The following is a 22,534-nucleotide window of genomic DNA, read 5'->3' as shown; positions in this document are numbered from 1 at the left end:
CAAGTTGAAAGCGGCCGAAGGTGCGCATCCCTCGGGACAGTCTCCACTCTCCCACGGCCACCCTCCGCGTGCTGTGGGTCGGGTGGAGCGGAAGTTTGGGACAATATTCATGCCTTCACAATGATGTGATGGACGAGGGGGTCTGGACCAATCGCTGACAATTCCCGCCCTCCGGTAACATCATGTCCGTTATTGGACGTTTCTGTTGAGCGGCAGCCGGTCCTTTGGTCCTTTGCCTTTCAGGTAGGTGGCGTTTCGACAGAGCGGCTATTTGGTAAGTTTGCTTTTAGGCGACGTAACTTTTCGGTTCATTGGCTTTTAGGCGTCCCAGCGTTTCGGTCAGTTTGCATTTAGGCGTCCCATCCTTTCGGTTAGTAGGCGTTTCGTCTTTGTACTCTTTCGATTTATTGTCGTGTCGGCCTCGTTTCCATTCGGTTCTTTGCTTCGGCTTCTCGTCCGTCGGTGCCACGTCTGGGTACCTACTTGGCATATTACATGCAGTCTTGGTCTTTTTCTTTAAAAAACATATATTCTTGACATGGAGGGGGTGCAACAAAAGATGTAATGGACTGGTTCTATAGAGGATCGGAAGGAGTAGAAAGGAAGAAAAGATGATAGGAAGGGGTTTTTCACACTATCGTAGAGTTAAAGAAGACAGCATTGAAATATAATAAAAGGTTAATTCCCGGGATGGCGGGACTGTCTAATGCTGAGAGAATGGAGCAGCTGGGCTTGTACACTCTGGAGTTCAGAAGGATGAGAGGTGATCTCTTTGAAACATATAAGATTGATGATCAACTATGATCATATTGAATGGTGGTGCTGGCTCGAAGGGCCAAATAGCCTACTCCTGCACCTATTGTCTATTGTCTATTTCAGGGCACAGTTGATTGAATACAAGAACATTGCTGAGAAATCTAGAATCAGGCGCCATAGTCTCAGGTTCAGGGGAGAAATAGAGATGAGGAGAAATTGTTTTACGCAGAGGATGGTGAATCTTTGTAATCCTCTACCCTTGCAGGTTTGCGGAGACTCTGTCACTGAGTTCTTTCAAAGAGATATTAATGTTTCTGGGTATTAGGGACATAGAACATGGAACTGCACATCACAAGAACATCACAGGAACAGGCTCATCAGCCTACAATGTCCATGTCAATGTTGATGTTAAATTAAAGTTAAACAGATGTTAGGTGAAACTATTCTCCTTTGCTTGCACATAATCAATATCCATCCCGTGTCTCAAATCATATTCACAATCATACTTTATTAGCCATGTATGTTTTGTGACATACGAGGAATTTCATTTGCCATAGTCATACCAATAAAAAGCAACAGAACACACAAAATACGTTTTAACATAAACTTGGCACCTGTCTGCCTCCGTCACAGTAGCATGTTCAAAGAACATTGTAGGTTCGAAGGGCCGAATGGCCTACTCCTGCACCTAATTTCTAACCCACCATCCTCTGTGTAAAAAAACAATTGTCCTGCACATCTCATTAAAATTTGCCCTTCTCACCTTAAAGTTATGTCCTCTTTTCCTTGATATTTTCACCTTGGGGAAAAAGGTTCTGACTCCCTACCCCATCTATGCCTTTCATTATTTCATGGCATAATTCCATCAGGAATCCCCTTTACCTCCAACATTCCGGAGAAAACAAGTTTGTCCAACCCCTCCTTATAGTTAATGCCATCTAATCCAAAGAGAGGTAGAGAAATCGGCATTGAGGTAGTAGTTTAGTTTAGAGATACAGAGCGGAAACAGGCCCTTCGGCCCACCGAGCATGCCGACCAGTGACCTCCGCATATTAACACTACCTTACACACATAAATTTACATTTATATCAAGCCAATTAACCCACAAACCTACAAGCCTGTACTTCTTTGGAGTATGGGAAGAAAACGAAGATCTCGGAGAAAAGGCATAGAGGTCACGAGGCGATCGTACAAACTCTGTGGAGACACACACCCACAGTCAGGATCGAACCTGGGTCTCTGGTGCTCTAATGCAGTAGCTCTACTTCTACGCCATAGTGCTGCCCCATTGTAGATGTTATGAACTTGTTGAATGGTGGACCAAGTCAAAGGACATAATGGTCCACTGATGCTTCTGCTTCTCACGTTCTTGTGTTATCATTAATGCAGTCTTTGCAATCAGGGCCTTTCTTGCCCATCCATAATCACAAAGGTGGTGATGAGCTGCATTCTTGAACAGCTTCACACCTTCTTGAAGGCCCAACTACAATACAATACAATACCACACGGTTTTATTCATCACATTGCACATAAAGTGCAAGTGAAATTAATTATGGTATTTATACCATAAGTTCCATGTTCTATATCCTTCATACCCAGAAACATTAATAACTATGGTATTGTTTGGTGAGAGTGCCAGGAATTAAACACCGTGACGAAGAAAGACCGGTGATATTTTCACCCCAGCGGTATGAACATTGACTTCTCTAACTTCAAGTAACCCTTGCTTTCCCTCTCTCTCCATCCCTGCCCCTTCCCAGTTGTTGGACCAGTCTTACTGTCTCCGACTACATTGTATCTCTGTTTGCTTTGTGGTTACCTTCTCCCAGCTAACAATGATCTATTCTACATTTTCGTTGATCTCCATTCCCTTTGCCCTCTTTTCACACTTTCACACTTCCTTATCTATTTATCTTCCTCCCCCCCGCCGTCATTCCAAAGAAGGGTCTCGACCCAAAACGTCATCCGTTCCTTCTCTCCAGAGATGCTGCCTGTCTCGTTGAGATACTGCAGCATTTTGTGTCTATCTTTGGTGATATTTTCAGGGCAGCACGTGAATTGGAGGGAAACCTCTAAGGTGAGAAGATCTGATCTTCAGACTTTACTTTAGACTTTAGAGATACAGCGTGGAAACAGGCCCTTCGGCCCACTGAGTCTGTGCCTACCAACCATCACCCTGTACACCAGTGGAGTCCTGCACACGAGGGCCAATTTACAATTTACAGAAGTCAATTAGCCGACAAACCTGTACATCATTGCAATGTGGTTGGAAACCGGAGCACCCGGGGAAAACCAAAGGAGATTACAAAGAGAGAGAGAGACACTGCCTGGTCCATCACAGATTAACTTAGTTTTAGCGATATAGCACGGAAATAAGCCCTTCGGCCCACCAAGTCTGCACTGTTCGGCGATCACCACACATTAACACACTATCTTAGAGCCCAGTCCCACTGTACGAGTTCATTCAAGAGTTCTCCCGAGTTTGCCCTGATTCGAACTCGGAGATTTACGGTAATGGCCGCTCGTAGGTATTCTGCGCTCTCGTGGACATTTTTGAACATGTTGAAAAATCTTCACGAGTCTTCCCGAGCTTACCGCGTTTCCTGGGAACCTGCCGTTCCCTCCCGAGTACGAGCCGCTTAGAGACGTCCCCGAGCTCCAACATACCCGCTACGTACATTCTATGTTCTTCCACAAGTTTGATTTTTTTTTTAACTCGGGAGAGCTCTTGAATGAACTCGTACAGTGGGACAGGGCTATTACACACACTAGGGACAATTTAAACATAATTAACCTACAAACCTATACATCTTTGGGAGGAAGCCTAAAGGTCTCGGAAAAAACCCACACGGTCAGGGGAGAACGAACAGGCAGAACCCGTAGTCGGGATGGAACCCGGGTTTCCAGTGTTGCAAGTGATGCAAGGCAGCAACTCCACTGCTGTACCACCTTGCCGCCCCAGGAGAACATAAAAACTCTGTGATCTGTACAAACTCTGCACAGAGATCAAACTTCATGATCCTTCGGCTTGAGGTGAAGGGACAAACAAGTTTTCATCCCGCAGACCCTCGCCGACTAATCTAAATAACAAACAGTGCCCTCGGAGAGAAATAAGGTGTAAACAGTCACCAGAACATGAGGGTGCTGGCAGATTGTGCAAAGGATGCTAATAAGGACTGAGGGCAGTATTTGGACCGATTTGGTGCTTTTTGATATGATTGGCGTTGGTTAGAATGCTGGTGTGCAGGGTCAAAAATAGCATAATAATAAAGTCATTAGTTATCAAAGATCTAAACTACAGAGAGATAGGTAAGTTTGAATCGTTCAGTGGCTGGGCGGCACAGTGGTACATTAGCTAGTCATTAGCAAAAATTAGTAACCAAGTCTCAGATGGATGAAAGAAAGCAACTCCCAATTCAGTTGGATCAATGTGGGAAAGTATTGGAGTCATCGAGTCATACAGCGTGAAAACTGGTCCTCCGGTACAACTTGCCCACACCAACCGACATGCCCCATCTACACTAGTCCCCCCTACTTGCGTTTGGTCTATATCCCTCTTAATCTATCCTATCCATGTACCTGAGTAAATGTTTCTTAAATGTTGTGATAGCACCTGCCTGAACTATCTCCACCAGCAGCTCGTTCCGTAGACCGACCACCCTTTGCGTGAAAAAGTTGGCCCCAGAGTTCCCATTAAAATTTTTCACCCTCACCTTAAACCTATGTCCTTTGGGTCTCAATTGCCCTACTCTGGGTAAAAGATTCCATGCATTTACCCAATCTATTCCTCTCATGATCTTGTACACCTCTGTAAGATCACCCCATATCATCCTGTGCTCTAAGGATACAGGAAATATATATATAGGGATTAGAACTATTCATTCCAAACAATATAACGTTCACTGATTCTCAGATTGTGCAGTAATTGAGGTCAGTGGAATTCTATGCCACAGAGGGCTGTGGAGGCCAGGTCAATGGACATTTTTAAGGCAGAGTTGGATAGATCCTGGATTAGTATGGTTGACAGGGATTATGGAGAGAAGGCAGGAGGATGGGGTTAGAAACATAGAAACATAGAAATTAGGTGCAGGAGTAGGCCATTCGGTCCTTCGAGCCTGCACCGCCATTCAATATGATCATGGCTGATCATCCAACTCAGTATCCCGTACCTGCCTTCTCTCCATACCCCCTGATCCCCTTAGCCACAAGGGCCACATCTAACTCCCTCTTAAATATAGCCAATGAACTGGCCTCAACTACCCTCTGTGGCAGAGAGTTCCAGAGATTCACCACTCTCTGCGTGAAAAAAAAAGTTCTTCTCATCTCGGTTTTTAAAGGATTTCCCCCTTTATCCTTAAGATGTGACCCCTTGTCCTGGACTTCCCTAACATCGGGAACAATCTTCCTGCATCTAGCCTGTCCAACCCCTTAAGAATTTTGTAAGTTTCTATAAGATCCCCTCTCAATCTTCTAAATTCTAGAGAGTATAAACCAAGTCTATCCAGTCTTTCTTCATAAGACAGTCCTGACATCCCAGGAATCAGTCTGGTGAACCGTCTCTGCACTCCCTCTATGGCAATAATGTCCTTCCTCAGATTTGGAGACCAAAGGTTAGGTGGGAGAGATAGATCAGCCGTGTTTGAATGGAATAGACTTGATGGGCCGAATGGTATAATTGTGCTCTTATCACTTATGACCTTATGACTTCTGAGAAAAACATCCAAGAATCCTGCCTGCCCTTCTCTTTACTCATAGCTCGGCAAACATTTCCTGTTGAAATATCTGTCCGATTCCCTCCTGGAAGGTGCTACTGAATCTCCTTCTCCATCTGTCCGAGCGCTGGAAAGATGAATCATATCTTAGCAGCTCGATACAATAAAAGAGAGAAATAAATTGTCTCATTTCTCCCTCTGGTTATTTTCTGAAATATTTTATATTCCATTGACTGATCTCGCTGCCTGTGGAAAGAGAAATGGCTTTTCTGTTGTCCAGGCCAAGCAATTTTTGGGACAATGTTGGGCTGGCTGGCTTTGAATCTAAGTTCCATTGAAACTAAATGAGCCAAATTTTTCAAAGAATGAATCAAGCTTGAATGATATTGCTTTGGTGCTTCCACAAGCAGCAAGATCAGCAGTTGTATAAGACGTTGGTGAGGCCGCATTTAGAATATTGTGTTCATTTCTGGGCACCATGTTATAGGAAAGATATTGTCAAGCTTGAAAGCGTTCAGAAGCGATTCACGAGGATGCTGCCAGGACAAGAGGGTGTGAGGTACAAGGAGAGGTTGAGTAGGCTGGGTCTCTATTCCTTGGAGCGCAGGAGGATGAGGGGTGATCTTATAGAGGTGTACACAATCATGAGTGGAATAGATCGGGTAGATGCACAGTGTCTCTTGCCCAGAGTAGGGGAATCGAGGACCAGAGGGCATAGGTTCAAGGTGAAGGGGAAAAGATTTAATAGGAATCCGAGGGGTAACATTTTCAAACAAAGGGTGGTGGGTGTATGGAACAAGCTGCCAGAGGAGATAGTTGAGGCTGGGACGATCTCATCGTTCAAGAAACAGTTAGACAGGTACATGGATAGGACAGGTTTGGAGGGATATGGACCAAGCACAAGCAGTTGGGACTAGTGTAGCTGGGACTTTGTTGACCAATGTGGACAAGTTGGGCCGAAGGGTCGTCTTTCCACACTGTATCACTTTATGGCTCTATGACTGTACAACATGTGACCAAGGGCACGTTTCTACCTGTTTCTCCTTGTCTGCTGTATTGAAACCTCCCAAAACTTTGACCACCCATTTTTAGATTTGCACAGTTTGAGTCTCTGCTCCATTACATTTGAAGCTAGCATTTTGGATCAAAGCTGCTCTCATGTCTTGGAGACTATCGCGAAACACATTACGGGCTCTCCCGTGCTGGAAGGCAATGAGAAAGCTGTGGCAAAGAGCTGAAGTGTACTGAATGAAAAATGGATCTTGGAGACTGATGCTATGCTTTAACTTAATTCAGAGTCCAAATATGTTCGAGTAATAAAGTTAGAGCCTGAAGCACAGGAAGGGAACATTTCTTTTGGAGAAGCTTTCTCGTTGAGGGCAACAAACGCAAAAAAAAAAAAAAATCCTCTTGCAGAAGAAGAAAAAATGGCTGCCAGAGGCCATCTTATAAACAACAATAGTTTGCAATTATACTAGCCCCAAAGTCAAAAAAGATAATCTCTGGGCATTTCTGTGGTGACATGATTGGTTAAGAATGGATGAGCAGCATAAGAATTATTGCTTGCAATTGGATGTTAGAAAATAAAAGTTGTTTTGCAAAAAAATAAGTTATTTGTGCAATTACTTAAATTAATAATCAGGGGGGGAGGCTGAAAGCTGCCCAAGTGAAATATGAGGTGCCGTTCCTCCAGTTTGTGTGTGGCCTCACTCCGACAGCGGAGAAGGCCCAGGACAGAAAGGTTAGTATGGGAATGGGCAGGGGAGTTAAAATGTTTGGTGAACCCCAGAGATTCTGCCTGACCCGCTGAGTTACTCCAGCAACTATCTTCGGCATCTACAACAGTGTAATGAGTTAAAAAGTGAAATAAAAGTGTTGATACAGCAACTGCAGATGATGGTTTACAAAAAGAGGCACTAAGTGCTGGAGTAACTCGGCAGGCCAGGCAGCATTTCTGGAGGATACATATCGATGATGTTTCGGGTTGGGATCCTTCTTCTGACTGAAGTCTGAAGAAGAGTCTCAACCCAAAACATTTCCTATCCATTTTCACCAGAGAGCCAATTGACCTACAAACCTGTACATCTTTGAAGCGTGGGAGGAAACAGAAGATCTTGGAGTTAACGCACACAGGTCATGAGGAGAACGTACAAACTCCGTACAGACAGCACCCGTAGTCAGGATCAAACCCGGGTCTCTGGCGCTGTAAGACAGTAAGTAGCTCCACTGCTACACCACCATGCCACATCAAAGTTACTCCAGCACTTTGTGACATTTTATAAAAACAAAGGAAAGTTTGGCTATTAAGGGGACAGATATTCAGAAGTCCAGAAAATCTGCTTTGGAATATATTGTGGATTTGCAAAACACCGTTTGTTAATTAAATTAGTTAATCCATTTAAAGCCACATGAATAAAGTGATGTTTTTTCTTTGTACTTAGTACAGTGAATCAGTGAATAATGTACAGCTAAAGTATAGTTTTGCCCAACTATATTGTTCTCCATCTATTCTTTCAATATATGGCAGCGGGGGAGGTTTTAACAGCACTGAGGAAGGATAGGTGGTTGATTGAGAGGATTGTAGAGTCACAAAAGCATACCTTGGTCCACATCACATTCTCAATTTATTATGTAGCTATTGTTATAGCCATTTGCAGGCTCTAAAGCTCGGGCCCATTGCCTGGTGTGTTCATTGGAATATCTATTCCCAGAGGAATCTTAAACGGGTTAAAAAAAAACAGTCAAAAATACAGCAAGGGATTTGATGCTGACCTCAGGTAACCACTAAGTTAAATAAAACATAGGCTCAACTAAATTCACACGTTGGGCCTCAATAGTTTTACTGCTAAATTCATAGTCACTGCCCCTATTTGACAGGAATGAAGCCATCCTGGGTTCTTCATGTTTCAAAATACTGCCTTCAAACTACAATACGAAACCAAATTTCGTTTGAACTTCATGTGAGGTTCAAATTACAAATAAATTGTATTGTATTGTATTGTATTGTATTATAAAGAAAAAGTAACATGATGCCAATTAGATCCAGTAAAATTCATCACAGACTGAAGCAGATCTAAATGTTTTAAAGCGGGGATTGGTAAATTTGTGATCAGTAAGGGTGTTAAAGGTTAAGGGGAGAAGGCAGGAAAATTGTTTTTTTTTGAGAGGGAAAAATACATCATCCATGACCGAATGGCAGATTCGATTTGATGTGGCGAATGGCCCAATTCTGGTCCTATCCCTTGTGAACTTATGAGGAATGACCTTCACTTTCGAATGACCTAATTCTGCTTCTATCTCTTATGAATTTATGAACTGATAACTGAGCCTAAATGACTTCATTTTGTAGTTTAGTTTAGAGATACAGAACAGAAACAGGCTCTTCGACCCACTGAGTCTTAGACCAGCGATCCCCGCACACTAACACTATCCTACACACACCGGGCACAATTTACAATTTTACCAAGCCAATTAACCTACAAACGTGCACGTCTTTGGAGTGTGCGAGGAAAGCGGAGTTCCCAGAGAAAACCCACGTGGGTCATGGGAGGATCGTACAAACTTCCTACAGACAGCATCCATTGTCAGGATCGAACCCGGGTGTCTGGCACTGTAAAGCAGCAACTCTGCCGCTGTGCCACCTTGCAGTCCTAACCATTTGCTAATCCAAATGCTTTTTTGTTTTTAATCATTGAGTTTAATTCAATGGTAGAGCCATTGCCATGCGGGTTTCCAATCCAACCGGCAGGAGTTTAGCAAATGACAATAATACATTCACTCCCTCTGATGGACATGTAAGCTATTACACATTTTTTTAACAAAGGACACAATGACAGGAATGCTGGTTAATTGGCTTGGTATGAATGTAACAATTGTCCTTGGCAGTGCCGGATTTAGATGAAGAGAGGCCCCAGGATATTCCACTTGTGAGGCCCCTCTCAATCCCCCACCCCCACGACAAGAGGAAGATGGAAGAGTGTTTTAAATAATTGGAGTAGTAATCACCAAGGATGATGATGGGTGTTTAAAATTCCCATTTCTCAATTCCTTCTCCAAAGGGCATTAAATGTTATTGTTAAATACCGTAGTGATTGACAAAAAATGCATAAATGCTAAAATTAACACTGTGAAAATCTTTTGCTATAGCAACGATTATCAACCTTACCCCTAGCATTGCTCCTTGCCAACTTCCTAGTTCAAATATCTTTGCACTTTCCTACTTACCCCTGAGTTTTGACTTTTGAAGCCTGCAAGTATCTAAAGATGTTCCCTGCACCCGCCATCGGTGCCTACTGGAGCATGTGTGAAAGTTTGCCGGATCCCGGTGCCATCAGATTGACACTGATGTGCAGCCGAGCATGGCCAATGAGAGTGGGCTGGAAAGCTGCTCTATGTATTTATTTATTTATTTATTTATTGCCAGTGCTAGTGTCGAGTTATCGGCTTAAAACAATATTATTCTGAAATGGAGGGCAAGGAAAATTACTGAAGGGTTGTTTAGAGACTACAGTGCGTTCTGACAGCATATGTAAGAAAGGCCTATGACAGTGTCAAAAATATTTTACACCTTGGCCGTAGGCACCCTAGATTTTGAGGCCCTAGGCTTCAGCCTACCAAGCCTATAGGTAAATCTGGCACTGGTCCTTTGTGTGTGTCGGATAATGTTAATGTGCGGGGATCGTTGGTCGGTGCAGACTCGGTGGGCCGAAAGGCCTGTTTCCTCACTGTATCTCTAAAAACTAAGACCAAAACAACATATTACCACTGAATTAAACGACCAGGAACACAGTTACCGACTATGGAAACTTCAATTCTCAGCCTGAATGCAAAACAATGCAGATTTTTAGCATGCCTGAGGTTTTCCTCAACAGAAATCTACAGATGCTGAAAATCCAAGCACGTTTTGACCTCAAGCAAATAAATTTGATTTTCTTACTCTAGGTGAAACATAACTTGCTGAGTTATATTTCAAACTCCAGATGCTATTTCGCAGAACAGCAGGGAAGTTCTTCCGAGACCCTGCATTTATCTCTTTACTGAGAGTTATAAGCAGATTATCAGCTTGCTATAACATTGCTGCTGGAAACTGTCGATGCACAATTTTGCCACCGCATTTCCTGCATTAAGGGCAGCACAGTGGCATAGCTGTAGAGCTACTACCTTACAGCGTCAGAGATCCTGACTACAGGTGCTTGTCTGTACGGAGTTTGTACGTTCTCCTCGTGACCTACGTGGGATTTCTCCGAGATCTTCGGTTTCTTCCCACACTCCAAAGACGTACAGGTTTTTAGGTTAATTGGCTTGGCATAAATGTAAATTGTCCCGAGTGCGTGTAGGATAGTGTTAATGTTCGGGGACCGCGGACTCAGAGGCCGAAAGGCCTATTTCTGCACTATATCTCTAAACTAAATTAAACTAATTACAACTATAGCCACACTTTAAAAAACTTTCATGGCTGGGAAATCATTTGGACCATACCAATGCCAAGGTGGTATATAAAATGATGATTTTTTTATTGAAAAAAAATCCCTGAACAAAAATATGTGTTTAGTTTAGTTTAGTTTAGAGATATAACAGGACAGGACCTTCTGCCCACCGAGTCCACCATGACCAGCAATCTCCGCACATTATCTCCACCCTACACACTCTAGGGACAATTTACATTTATACCAACCCAATTAACCTACAAACGTGTACATCTTTGGAGTGTGGGAGGAAACAGAGAATCTCGGAGATAACCCACACGTTGACGGCCTGTGCCGTCATAGATGCACTACAGTAGTACCACCTGCAAAGGACATTTATTGTCACATACACCAATTGGTGCAGTGAAATTTGAGTTGCCATTGCAGCACACAAATAAAATAAACACAACATTATCAAATTGAATTGAATTGAATTAGATTGAAAGATGCAGCATGGAAACAGATTGCATGTTGACCTTCGATCACCCGTTCACATTCGTCCCGTTAGACCCACTTTTGCATCCACCCCCTACACCCTAGAGGCAATGTTAGAGAGGCCATTAGCCTCCAAACCCGCATGTGGTCGAAGGGAGAACATGCAAACATCCACACAGACAGCACTTGAAGTCAGGATCGAACCCGGATCTCTGGTGCTGTGAGGCTCCTTTTTTGTTGTCAGTCTGTCACCCGCCCCCCCCATGAGGTCTTTGATTCCTTATCCACATGAGCCATTTTCATTACCTTCAGCCTGTTAACCCCTGTAAAAGGTTTGTCATTGCACCTTTGCTCTGGTTTCCTCCCACATCCCAAAGACATGCAAATTAGTGGATTAATTGGTCTCTCTAAAACTGTAGGGAATAGATGAGAAAGAGGGTAACATAGAACTAGGGTGGTAAATGGGTGATCAATGATCAGTATGGACTCAGCGGGTTGAATGCTCTGTTTGCATGCTGTATCTCTAAACTGAACAAATAAAAATGACAAAAAATGTGTTTAACTGAAGACGAACCAAACAAAACATGTGAATCAGAAAATCAGACTGTAACGCTTAATGGAAATAATGTTTCCTGTGTTGCTTAGAGGATGTACAGTAAGTGCTTTGAACAGAATGCAGGGTTGCATTATACAGATGATACGATTAACTATCTGACCCTGGATATCAGTTGCCTTACATTAGGATTTAAGGTACACAGGCAATCTTTTTTGTAAGATATACTAAGCCTTAGTTATGTCCTCAAAGGAATTGAGGAAATAGAGAGAGTCAATCATAGCACAGATCATAATCACTCTATTGAAGAGGTAGGCTTGATAGGCTGCATAGACTTTTCTTTCACCAGCAATTTTCTCTGCCATTTGCACAGATTATGCATTGTGTTCCACAAAATGTTCTATGAACATTCCATACATCAAGGCCATTTTTTAATGAATTACAATACAAAAAAAATATTTGTAGGAAGGAACGCCAGATGCTGGTTTAAACTGAAGATAGACACAAAATGCTGGAGTAACTCAGCGGGACAGGCAGCATCTCTGGAGAGAAATAATGGGTGACATTTTGGGTCGAGATTCTTCATCTCGACCTGAAACGTCACCCATTCATTCTCTGCAGAGATGCTGCCTGCCCGCTGAGTATATATATATATATATATATATATATATATATATATACACACACACACACGCACACACATATATATTTGAGTGGGGGGGGGGTTAAAATGGGGTTTTCTCCAGCCTGTCCGAGATATATTTTCTCGAGCTGCTAGCTAATGCTGAAGAATTTTTCCAACTGCCATTGCATGGATTACCTTAATCCAAATTTTACGTTGCGAAAAGGTGATTTAGGCCCCATACGAACCGGAAGTCTTTTTCCTGCCGATACAGGGTTTAAATTCACCGCAACCGCAACGTTCCAATCGATCGCGTTCCACAAAATCCCACTCGCAAGATGCTTTAAATGCCCATTAATTTACGGGAATTAAACACTAAATTCCTTCCATTTGGCCTATAAATTCATGACAATGAGATTTAAAAATCATGTTATATTATGAATTCTTGTGTGAATGTTATTTGGCCACTTAGGCCATTTAAAAATGTTAATCTTTTCTTAAGAAATGGATAGATGTTTAGATCCAGTAATTGAATTTTGTAATTAGCTACAATTAGGTAACTAACTAATTATATGCTTTAATTTCAGGTCATCCAAGTAAGATTGTTTCATATTTGTTTCAGAATACTTCAATCCATAATAACTGAACATTTAGAAACATAGAAAAATAGGTGCAGGTGTAGGCCATTCGGCCCTTCGAGCCTGCACCGCCATTCAATATGATCATGGCTGATCATCTAACTGTATTCCATCCCTGCCTTCTCTCCATACCCCCTGATCCCTTTAATCACAAGGGCCACATCTAACTCCCTCCTAAATATAGCCAATGAACTGGCCTCAACTACCTTCTGTTGCAGAGAATTCTACAGATTCACCACTCTCTGTGTAAAAAATGATTTTCTCATCTCGGTCCTAAAAGACTTCCCTCTTATCCTTAAACTGTGACCCTTAGTTCTGTACTTCCCCAACATCGGGAATAATCTTCCTGCATCTAGCCTGTCCAACCCCTTAAGAATTTTGTAAGTTTCTATAAGAACCCCTCTCAATCTTCTGAATTCCAGCGTGTACAAGCCGAGTCTATCCAGTCTTTCTTCATATGAAAGTCCTGCCATTTATTTCAGTTCTCTTAATTTTTAAGAAAGTTATGGACTTTTGACTGTCCTCGATCACAGCTTTGTGTTAAGTCAACGGAAAAGCAATAGGGAACTAGCGATGTGGAGTTGGTCAGGAGCACTAAGTTCCTGTGGTCTGAGTAATAGTCTGACCTGGTCAAATAACTTTACATCAATAGTTAGGAGAGCACAGCAGCGTTTGCACTTTCTGCGCCGGCTGAGAAGAGCTCACCTCCCCCATCCCGTCCTCACCACTTTCTACAGGGGCATCATAGAGAGTATTTTGACCAGCTGCATCTCTGTCTGGTTTGGGGACTGTAAAGCCTCCGACTGGAGGTCCGTGCAGAGAGTGGTGAGGACGGCTGAAAAAATCATCGGGACTTCTCTCCTCTCAATCGGGGACATTGTGAGCAAACGTTGCTTGTCTAAGGCCAGCAGTATTATAAAGGACCCCACACATCTCCATCATGGACTGTTCACTCTGCTGCCCTCTGGCAAAATATATCGTAGCATAAGGAGCAGAACGTCAAGGTTTTGCAACAGCTTCTTCCCACGAGCCATCAGACTCTTGAATGCCATGTAATGGGCCGCCACCATTATCTTTTATCTTTTTATCCATTTTGCCTTTTTATCCATTTTACCCTTCTGTTTATGTTTGTGTTGCACGGGGAGCTAAATGCAACGGAATTTTGTTTAGAATTGCATATATTGATGTATTTCTAAATGACTAATAAAGTTTTGATTGATTGATAGAACAAGATGCTAATTTCCAAGTATGAAAATGGCCATAACTGTTTTAATACTGAAGATATGAATGTGAATTAGGTGTCAAATTAAACTTCTTTTTATGATCTATCTGATAGGATAAATTGTAAACTTGATTTTAAAATGTTTGTAACATTGCTATATATATTTCTAAAACCCACGTCATCTATCTATCTATCTATCTATCTATCTATCTATCTATCTATCTATCTATCTATCTATCTATCTATCTATCTATCTATCTATCTATCTATCTATGAATGAATGAATACGTTTATTGCCATTGCACAATACTGTGCAACAAAATTCCATTGCATCTCCTCCGGTTAAAAAAATACAAACACGACGACCATTGACACATATGAACACTTATTAGTAAAAACAATAGATAAGTATTTAAAAATAATTGTGCATGTTATCTATCTATCTATCTATCTATCTATCTATCTATCTATCTATCTATCTATCTATCTATCTATCTATCTATCTATCTATCTGTATGTCTGTTCTTATGTGATCCTGGAACTATGCCAAAACGGTAAACAATAACGCAAAAATAATTTGCACCACTTTACTCACCATTGTCCCATGGTCTTTTTTGTCAATGTTTGTTCAGATTGATGATATATTTCACAAGTTATTGACATTTAAAAGTTTTTAAAAAACCCACTTTGAGAAGAATAACTGTGACTGTGCTGTGAGAATTTTCTGGCAGTTTCCAGCTATGACGTCACAATGGCATCTCACAGTCCTCCAATCACATACACACATACAAACATACGCACACTAACACACATACACAGACACACACAAAAAACAAACACTAGTAGTGCAATAATAATAGTAATAGTCTCTTCTAGTTCAGAGCTTATTTGAGGTTGCAGTGTTCATTAGCTGCAGGGAAGAAGCTGTAGGGAAGAAGCTGTTCCTGAACCTGGACGTTACAGTTTTCTGGCCTTCTTCCCGACGGCCCGAGGGAAATGAGTGTATGGCCAGGGTGGTGTGGGTCTCTGATAATGCTGGCTGCCTTTTTGAAGCACCGACTGCGGTAAATCCCTTCGATGGTGGGGAGGTCAGTGCCGGTGATGGACTGGGCAATGTTCACAACTTCTTGCAGTCTTTTTCGCTCCTGGGCATTCAATTTGCCAAATCAGGCCGTGATGCTTGTACTGAACTGTATAGAGACATTCATTTCATTGTACCTTGGTAAACATGACAAATAAAGCAGCATGCCATAACATACCATATACACAAGTGTTTATGTGTGGTGAAACTCGCACTGAACTGTATACCATAAATGAATTTCACTGTCCCTTTCTGCACATGAACATCACTGTACCTCAGTACATGTGGCCAATAAAGGACCATTTTAAACCATTGCAAGAAACATATGATCAGAAATGATACAATGGTTAAAATGTTGGATTATTCATAGGATCTCTGTGCCAGAGAGCCTAGCAGAGTTGAAATAAGGCAAAGGGGGCTTAATAACATAATTGGTGGTGGAAGCAGGGGGATAAAGGCTTGTTAATCATAGGGCGATCTTAAATAGATGTAAATAAAATGGGATAAATCAGAACAGATGAGGCAGAACAATTGCTGGAGCTGTAAAATACTACAAGTGAAGGCTAGAATTGATGCTGTCCTATTTGTTGAGATAACAATGTGTTCACATGTGACGTGAACATATTTAACATTTCGCAGAGGAATTGTTATGATTCTAAATTATAGTGTTTCAATGTTGTTGCAGGAATAATTTATTCCACTTGCAATCACAGTGTAGTACTTGCAATTTTAACGGCATATCGCCAACACAGTATCAAAATCCTGTTTAACAAGGAACTGCAGATGCGGGAAAATCGAAGGTAGACAAAAATACTGGAGAAACTCAGCGGGTGAGGCAGCATCTATGGAGCAAAGGAAATAGGCAACGTTTCAGGTTGAAACCCTTCTCAGACTCTCTTCAAATTAGTTGCAGCTTCGATCGAGCCTGTTGTAAATTAATTTACAATCCTCAATTTATCCCTAGCTGTTCCCAGATCACTTAAACATAGAAACATAGAAAATGGGTGCAGGAGGATGCCATTTGGCCCTTCGATCCTGCATCGCCATTCTATATGATCACATGGCTCATCATCCATAACCAGTAACCTGTGCCTGCCTTCTCCCCATATCCCTTGATTACGTTAGCCCCTAGAGCTCTATCTAACTTAAAGCACTTGGATAATTGTTGAAATTCTGCTAGTCCTGGTTATCAACATGGAGCATGCACCATTTCATTTTGGCAACCACATTCTGATAAAATGCCAACAAAATCAGTGGAAACTTTATTAAATTAAATTGTTTTCCAGTTTCAAGAACAGCATCGTCCCAGCAACCATCAGACTCTTGAACACTGCACAGTGCTAACCATTGCCTCAGCAACTGTCAACTACTGGGACTTTGTTTTGGTCACACTATGGACTTTGTTTTTTGCATTATTACGGTCTGGTTACATAGAAACATAGAAACATAAGAAATAGGTGCAGTAGTACCCCGCCGGCCCGTGATGTGATGGACGCGGGGGTCTGGACCAATCGCTGACAAGGTCTTGGACAAATCCCGTCCCCGAAGACGTCATGTCCGTTCGCTGGCTTTTCGACGTCATGTCCATTCTGCATCTTGTCCTTTTGGTGTCATGTCCGTTCGGTATCTTGGCTTTTCGGCGTGATGTTCATTTGGCATCTTGGCTTCCATTTCTTGGCTTTGGCTTCTCGTCCATCGACGTCCTGCCTGCACACGATCATTGCATACCAGTCTTTCACACTTCACAAGGCAAGTCTCGCAAAGAAAGATTTTAAATCAATATAAGTCTTTTATTATATTTAGATTTTTTTAATAATAAGTTAATTTCATTGATTGAGCATCGTGCTTTCTCTTTCCATCAAATTATTTCATTCAGCATATTAATCTTCAGATGATAATGAGAACAGGTTTTTTACAGGCAGATTTTACTTTCACCCAGAGAGTTGCGAATTTGTGGAATTTTCTGCCACAGAAGGCAGTGGAGGCCAATTCATTGGATGTTTTCAAGAGCAAATTAGATATATCTCTTAGGGCTAACAGAATCAAGGGATTATGGGGAGAAGGCATAAATGGAGTACTGATTTTGGATGATCAGCCATGATCATATTTAATGGCGGTGCTTGTTAGAAAGGTCGAATGGCCTACTTGTACCTATTTTCCACGTTTCTATGTTTCCATCTTTAGTTTAGTTTAGTTTTAGTTTAGTTTAGAGATAGAGGTTAGACATAAGTTATTGGCCCACCAAGTCCATGCCGACCATCAATCATGTATTCACACTAGTTCTATGTAATCCCACTTTCTCATTCATTTACTCCATTCACACCAAGGGCAATTTACAGAGCTAAATTACAAACCCGCATGTCTTTGAGATGTGGGAGGAACCGGAGCACCCTGCAGAAACCCACGAGGTCACAGGGAGATCGTACAAACTCTGTGCAGACATCACCAATAGTCAGGATCGAACCCGTGTCCCTGGCGTTGTAAGGCAGCAACTCTACTGCTGCGCCACCGTGCCGCCAATTTGACAAATCTGGCGTTTTTAAAAATCTCGTTATTAATAGACAATAAACAATAGGTGCAGGTGTAGGCCATTCAGCCCTTTGAGCCAGCACTGCCATTCACTGTGATCATCCACAATCAGTACCCCGTTCCTGCCTTCTCCCCATATTCCATGACTCTGCTATCTTTAAATACTCATGAATACATCCAGTGAAGTGGCCTCTTCTGCCTTCTGAGGCAGAGAATTCAACAGATTCACAACTCTCTGGGTGAAAAAGTTTTTTCTCCTCTCTGTTCTAAATGGCTTAGCCTTATTCTTAAACTGTGGCCTCTGGTTCTGGATTCCCTCATCATTGGGAACATGTTTCCTGCCTCTAGTGTGTCCAATCCCTTAATAAATGTTAGAAGGGCCGAATGGGCTACTCCTGCACCTATTATCTATTCTCTATTGTCTATTGAGGTCAGGACTATCTTCCAAGGAATCTTTAACCAGAAGATCTCTTATTAATCTTTCCTATTATTAATGACCAAATGGCCTGTTTGTTCTATAAAGTACTTTTCTTGGAAGCAATCCCTGATGCAGTCCACAAATCCTTCTTCTCCTTTGAAGCCCAGTTTAGGTTTGTCCAATTAATACGTAGATTAAAATTTCCCAAGAGAATTACAGTTGCCTTGAAACATGCCATAGATATTTCACTCTTTATGCTCTGCCAACTGAACTGTCACATTTTGAGAGCCAAATAGACTTCACATATCCGTATTTTTTTCACTGATTTTCATGATTCCAGCCCAAATTATTCGACATTACTGTGAATCCACAGGGTAGTGTAATCAAGAACTAGTGTAATGAAGAATGTTGGCGGCACGGTGGCGGAGTGGTAGAGCTGCTGCCTTACAGCGCCAGCGAACCGGGATCGGTCCCGACTATAGGTGCTGTCTATACAGAGTTTGAACGTTCTCCCCGTGACCTGCGTGGATGTTCTCCGAGATCTTCGGTTCCCTCCCACACTCCAAAGACGTACAGGTTTGTAGGTCAATTGGCTCCGTATAATTGTAAATCATCCCTAGTGTGTGTAAGATATTGTTAATGTGCGGGGATTGCAGGTGAGTGCGGTGTTGGTGGGTCGAAGGGCCTGTTTCCATGCTGTATCTCTAAACTAAACTAAACCAAACCAAACTAGTGGCCATAGATTTAAGCTGAGAAGGGAAAGATTTAACAGGAACCCGAGGGGTAACATTTCGTATAGAGTGTGGCAGGTACATTGAATGAGCTGTCAGGGAATGTAGTTGAGGCAGGGACTTTTACAACATATACAAGACATTTGCCTCGGTACATTGATAAGAAAGGTTTGGAGAGATTTGGGGTAATGTGGATAAGTGGAACTAGCTTAGATTGTCTGAAGAAGGGTCTCGGCCCGAAACCTCACCCATTCCTTCTCGCCAGAGATGCTGCCTGCCCCGCTGAGTTACTCCAGTTATTTGTGTCTATAAATGGTTTGCATTTTGGTTGTCATGGATGAGGTGGGCCAAAGGGCCTGTTTGTGTGCTTCGTGACTCCATGACTATCCACAGCCTTGATATCATAAGTCAACACAAGTTTTGACAACTACTTTGATTAAGATCATCCTGTTTATTACTTTCCCTCTTTGCCTGGTCTTTAGGAACATTATAAATCTGGGAATATTGAGTAGCCCACTAATTGCAAATATTCCATCAACTCAAATAAAAAGTATTCAGCTTTGATTTGATACAGTTTTCACTAACTCTGGGATTTGCTCGATGCTGCACACTTCTCTTTACGTTTCCCACATCGAAGCAAAGCTTAATGCTTTTTATTTGAGTTTGTGCAACATTTGCAATTAGATAGCGGAGTAGAGAGTGCAACATAAGAGTACGATCTAATAACTGTTATGTAGATAGACGGCATTTAAGACTGATCATGATGGGTGCTCAATATTCCACTATACTTGATGTTCCAAAAGATATGGTGAGTGTATGGAACAAGCAGCCAGAGGAGGTAGTTGAGGCTGGGACTATCCCAATGTTTAAGAAACAGTTAGACAGGTACATGGATAGGACAAGTTTGGAGGGATATGGACCAAACGCAGGCAGGTGGGACTAGTGTAGCTGGGACATGTTGGCCGGTGTGGGCAAGTTGGGCCGAAGGGCCTGTTTCCGCACTGTATCACTCTATGATTCTAGTGGAGGCCAAGAGGGAAGGAAGACAGGATGGTGTCATTAACCAGGAAGGTTACAAAGCTGTGTGGAATCATGATTGCTGCTCCACACAATAGTTGCCAACTTCCCCTCGCTATTCTGTGCCATCATTCTCTCATTTCCTCTTGAATGTTTTAAACAACGCATTATTGGAGCCCCACACCCTATAATTTATGAGGATGTTGTCAGGACTTGAGGGCCTGAGCTATAGAGAGAGGTTGGGCAAGCTGGGACTTTATGCCTTGGAGTGCAGGAGAATGAGGGGTGATCTTATGGAGGTGTATAAAATCATGAGAGGCATGGATAGGATAAATGCACAGAATCTTTTACCTGGTGTAGGGGAATCTGAGGACATAGATTTAAGGTGAGGGGGGCAAGATTTAATAGGAACCTGAGGAGCAACCTTTTTTTACACAAAGGGTGGTAGGTAAATGGAACAAGCTGCTGGAGGAGGTAGTTGAGCCAGGTACTGTTGCACTAATTTAAAAACAGTTCGACAGGTACATGGGTGGAATAGGTTTAGGGGAAAATGGGCCAACATAGGCAAGTGGGACTAGTGTAGATGAAGCAAGTTGATTGGCGTGGGCAAGTTGGGTCGAAGGGCTTATTTCCATCATAATTTTATGATCGCACATTAAAGCCTTGCCCACACACCCTATTTGTGTGATTTGCCAGGATACTGGTCCCAACACAATTCAGAAGAAGCCCATCCCAATGGAACAGCTCTCTCTTTCCCCAGCATTGGTCATAGAGTCACAATACATGAAACAAACCCTTCGGCCCAACTGGTCTGTGCCGTCCAAGGTGCCCCATCTAAGGTGATCCCATTTACCCATGTTTTGCCCATATCTCTCTAAACCTTTTCTATCCACTGATGTTGTGATTCCAAGGATATGGTTCCATTTCTACCACAGCATGCTTATGACCCCATGCATAGGGTTGCGAGGGAGACACAGTGGTGCAGCTGGTAGAGTTGCCGCCTCACTGCCTCACTGCTCCGCAGTCCCGAATTCGATCCTAACCTGGTCCACTTTCTGTGTGAAGTTTGCATGTTCTCTCTGTGACCGCGTGGGTTTTCTACCACATCGTGGCTTTGCAGATTAGTTAGCCTCTGTAAATTGTTCCCAATGTGTAATGAGTGGATGCAAATGTGGGATTACATAGAACTAGTGTAAACAGGTGATAGATGTGTGGTGTAAGAAAGAACCAGATGCTGGTGTAAATCAAAGATAGACACAAAATGCTGGAGTAACTCAGCGGGTGAGGCAGCATCTCTGGAGAGAAGGAATGGGCGACGTTTCGGGTCAAGACACTTCTTCAGACTGATGTCAGGGTGGGGGGGCGGGACAGAGATAGAATGTAGTCAGAGGCAGTAAGACTGGTGGGAGAACTGGGAAGGGGAAGGGGATGGAGAGAGAAAGCAAGGGCTCCCTGATAGTTGGTTAGCATGGACTCGGTGGCCCGAAGGGCCTGTTTCCATGCATTGTCTTTTGATCACCATTTGCCTGTTTTCAAGTGGCTCCGGTAATAATCCCAAAAAAGATCACCCTTGTTATTCTGCTCTTCAGCTTTGCCTCCAGCTCTTCATAATCCGTCAGCAGAACCTCCTGCACAGTCCGACTTATGTTGTCAGTGCCTACATGCAACACACAGCTAGATCCTCTCGCTCCCACACAAAGTCCTTCTCCAGCTGAGAAAAGACACTGTTTATCTGAGCGTCAGGCAGGCATTATAATCTTTGGGACTGTGCTGCAAAGAAGAATGCTGGTGCATCAAACTATGCTATCCACTTCCCCTCTTGTATCAGGCTTCCGAATGGTTCTTTCATAAGGGAGGGCACAGTCCCATTTCCCTCTATCTCAGTGTAGACCAGGGGTCCCAACCTTTTTCGTCCCATTTACCCCTGGCAGCTTTATTAGCACATAACGATGTTACTTCACTTATTTATGAACGAATAATGATGAACAGATACCAGTGTACCAGAACCAAACACAGTCAGTCAATGAGAAAAAATATGTACAAATCCAGAATCAACAAACTTACCCCCTGGGTAGGCGAAATTTACCCCCTGGGAGTAAATTTACCCCAGGGTGGTGTAGACATTGGACTCTTACTCTGGAACTGTTTTGCTACAATGCTATAAACTATGTTCTGCCACAAATCTAATCAAAAAGAACTGCAGATGCTGGTTCACACCAAAGATAGACATAACATGCTGAAATAACACAATGGGTCAGGAAACATCACGGGAAAAAATGGATGTTACGTTTCGGGTCTCCTCTGCAATTATCCATTGGACTCTTTTGCAGACGGCAGCTCTACCATCTGTGCCAC

This window comes from Leucoraja erinacea, chromosome 7, assembly GCF_028641065.1.
Source record: "Leucoraja erinacea ecotype New England chromosome 7, Leri_hhj_1, whole genome shotgun sequence".
NCBI classification, from domain to species: domain Eukaryota; kingdom Metazoa; phylum Chordata; class Chondrichthyes; order Rajiformes; family Rajidae; genus Leucoraja; species Leucoraja erinaceus.
The sequence above is the reverse complement of the archived record's forward strand: the minus strand, read 5'-3'. Positions refer to the sequence as shown.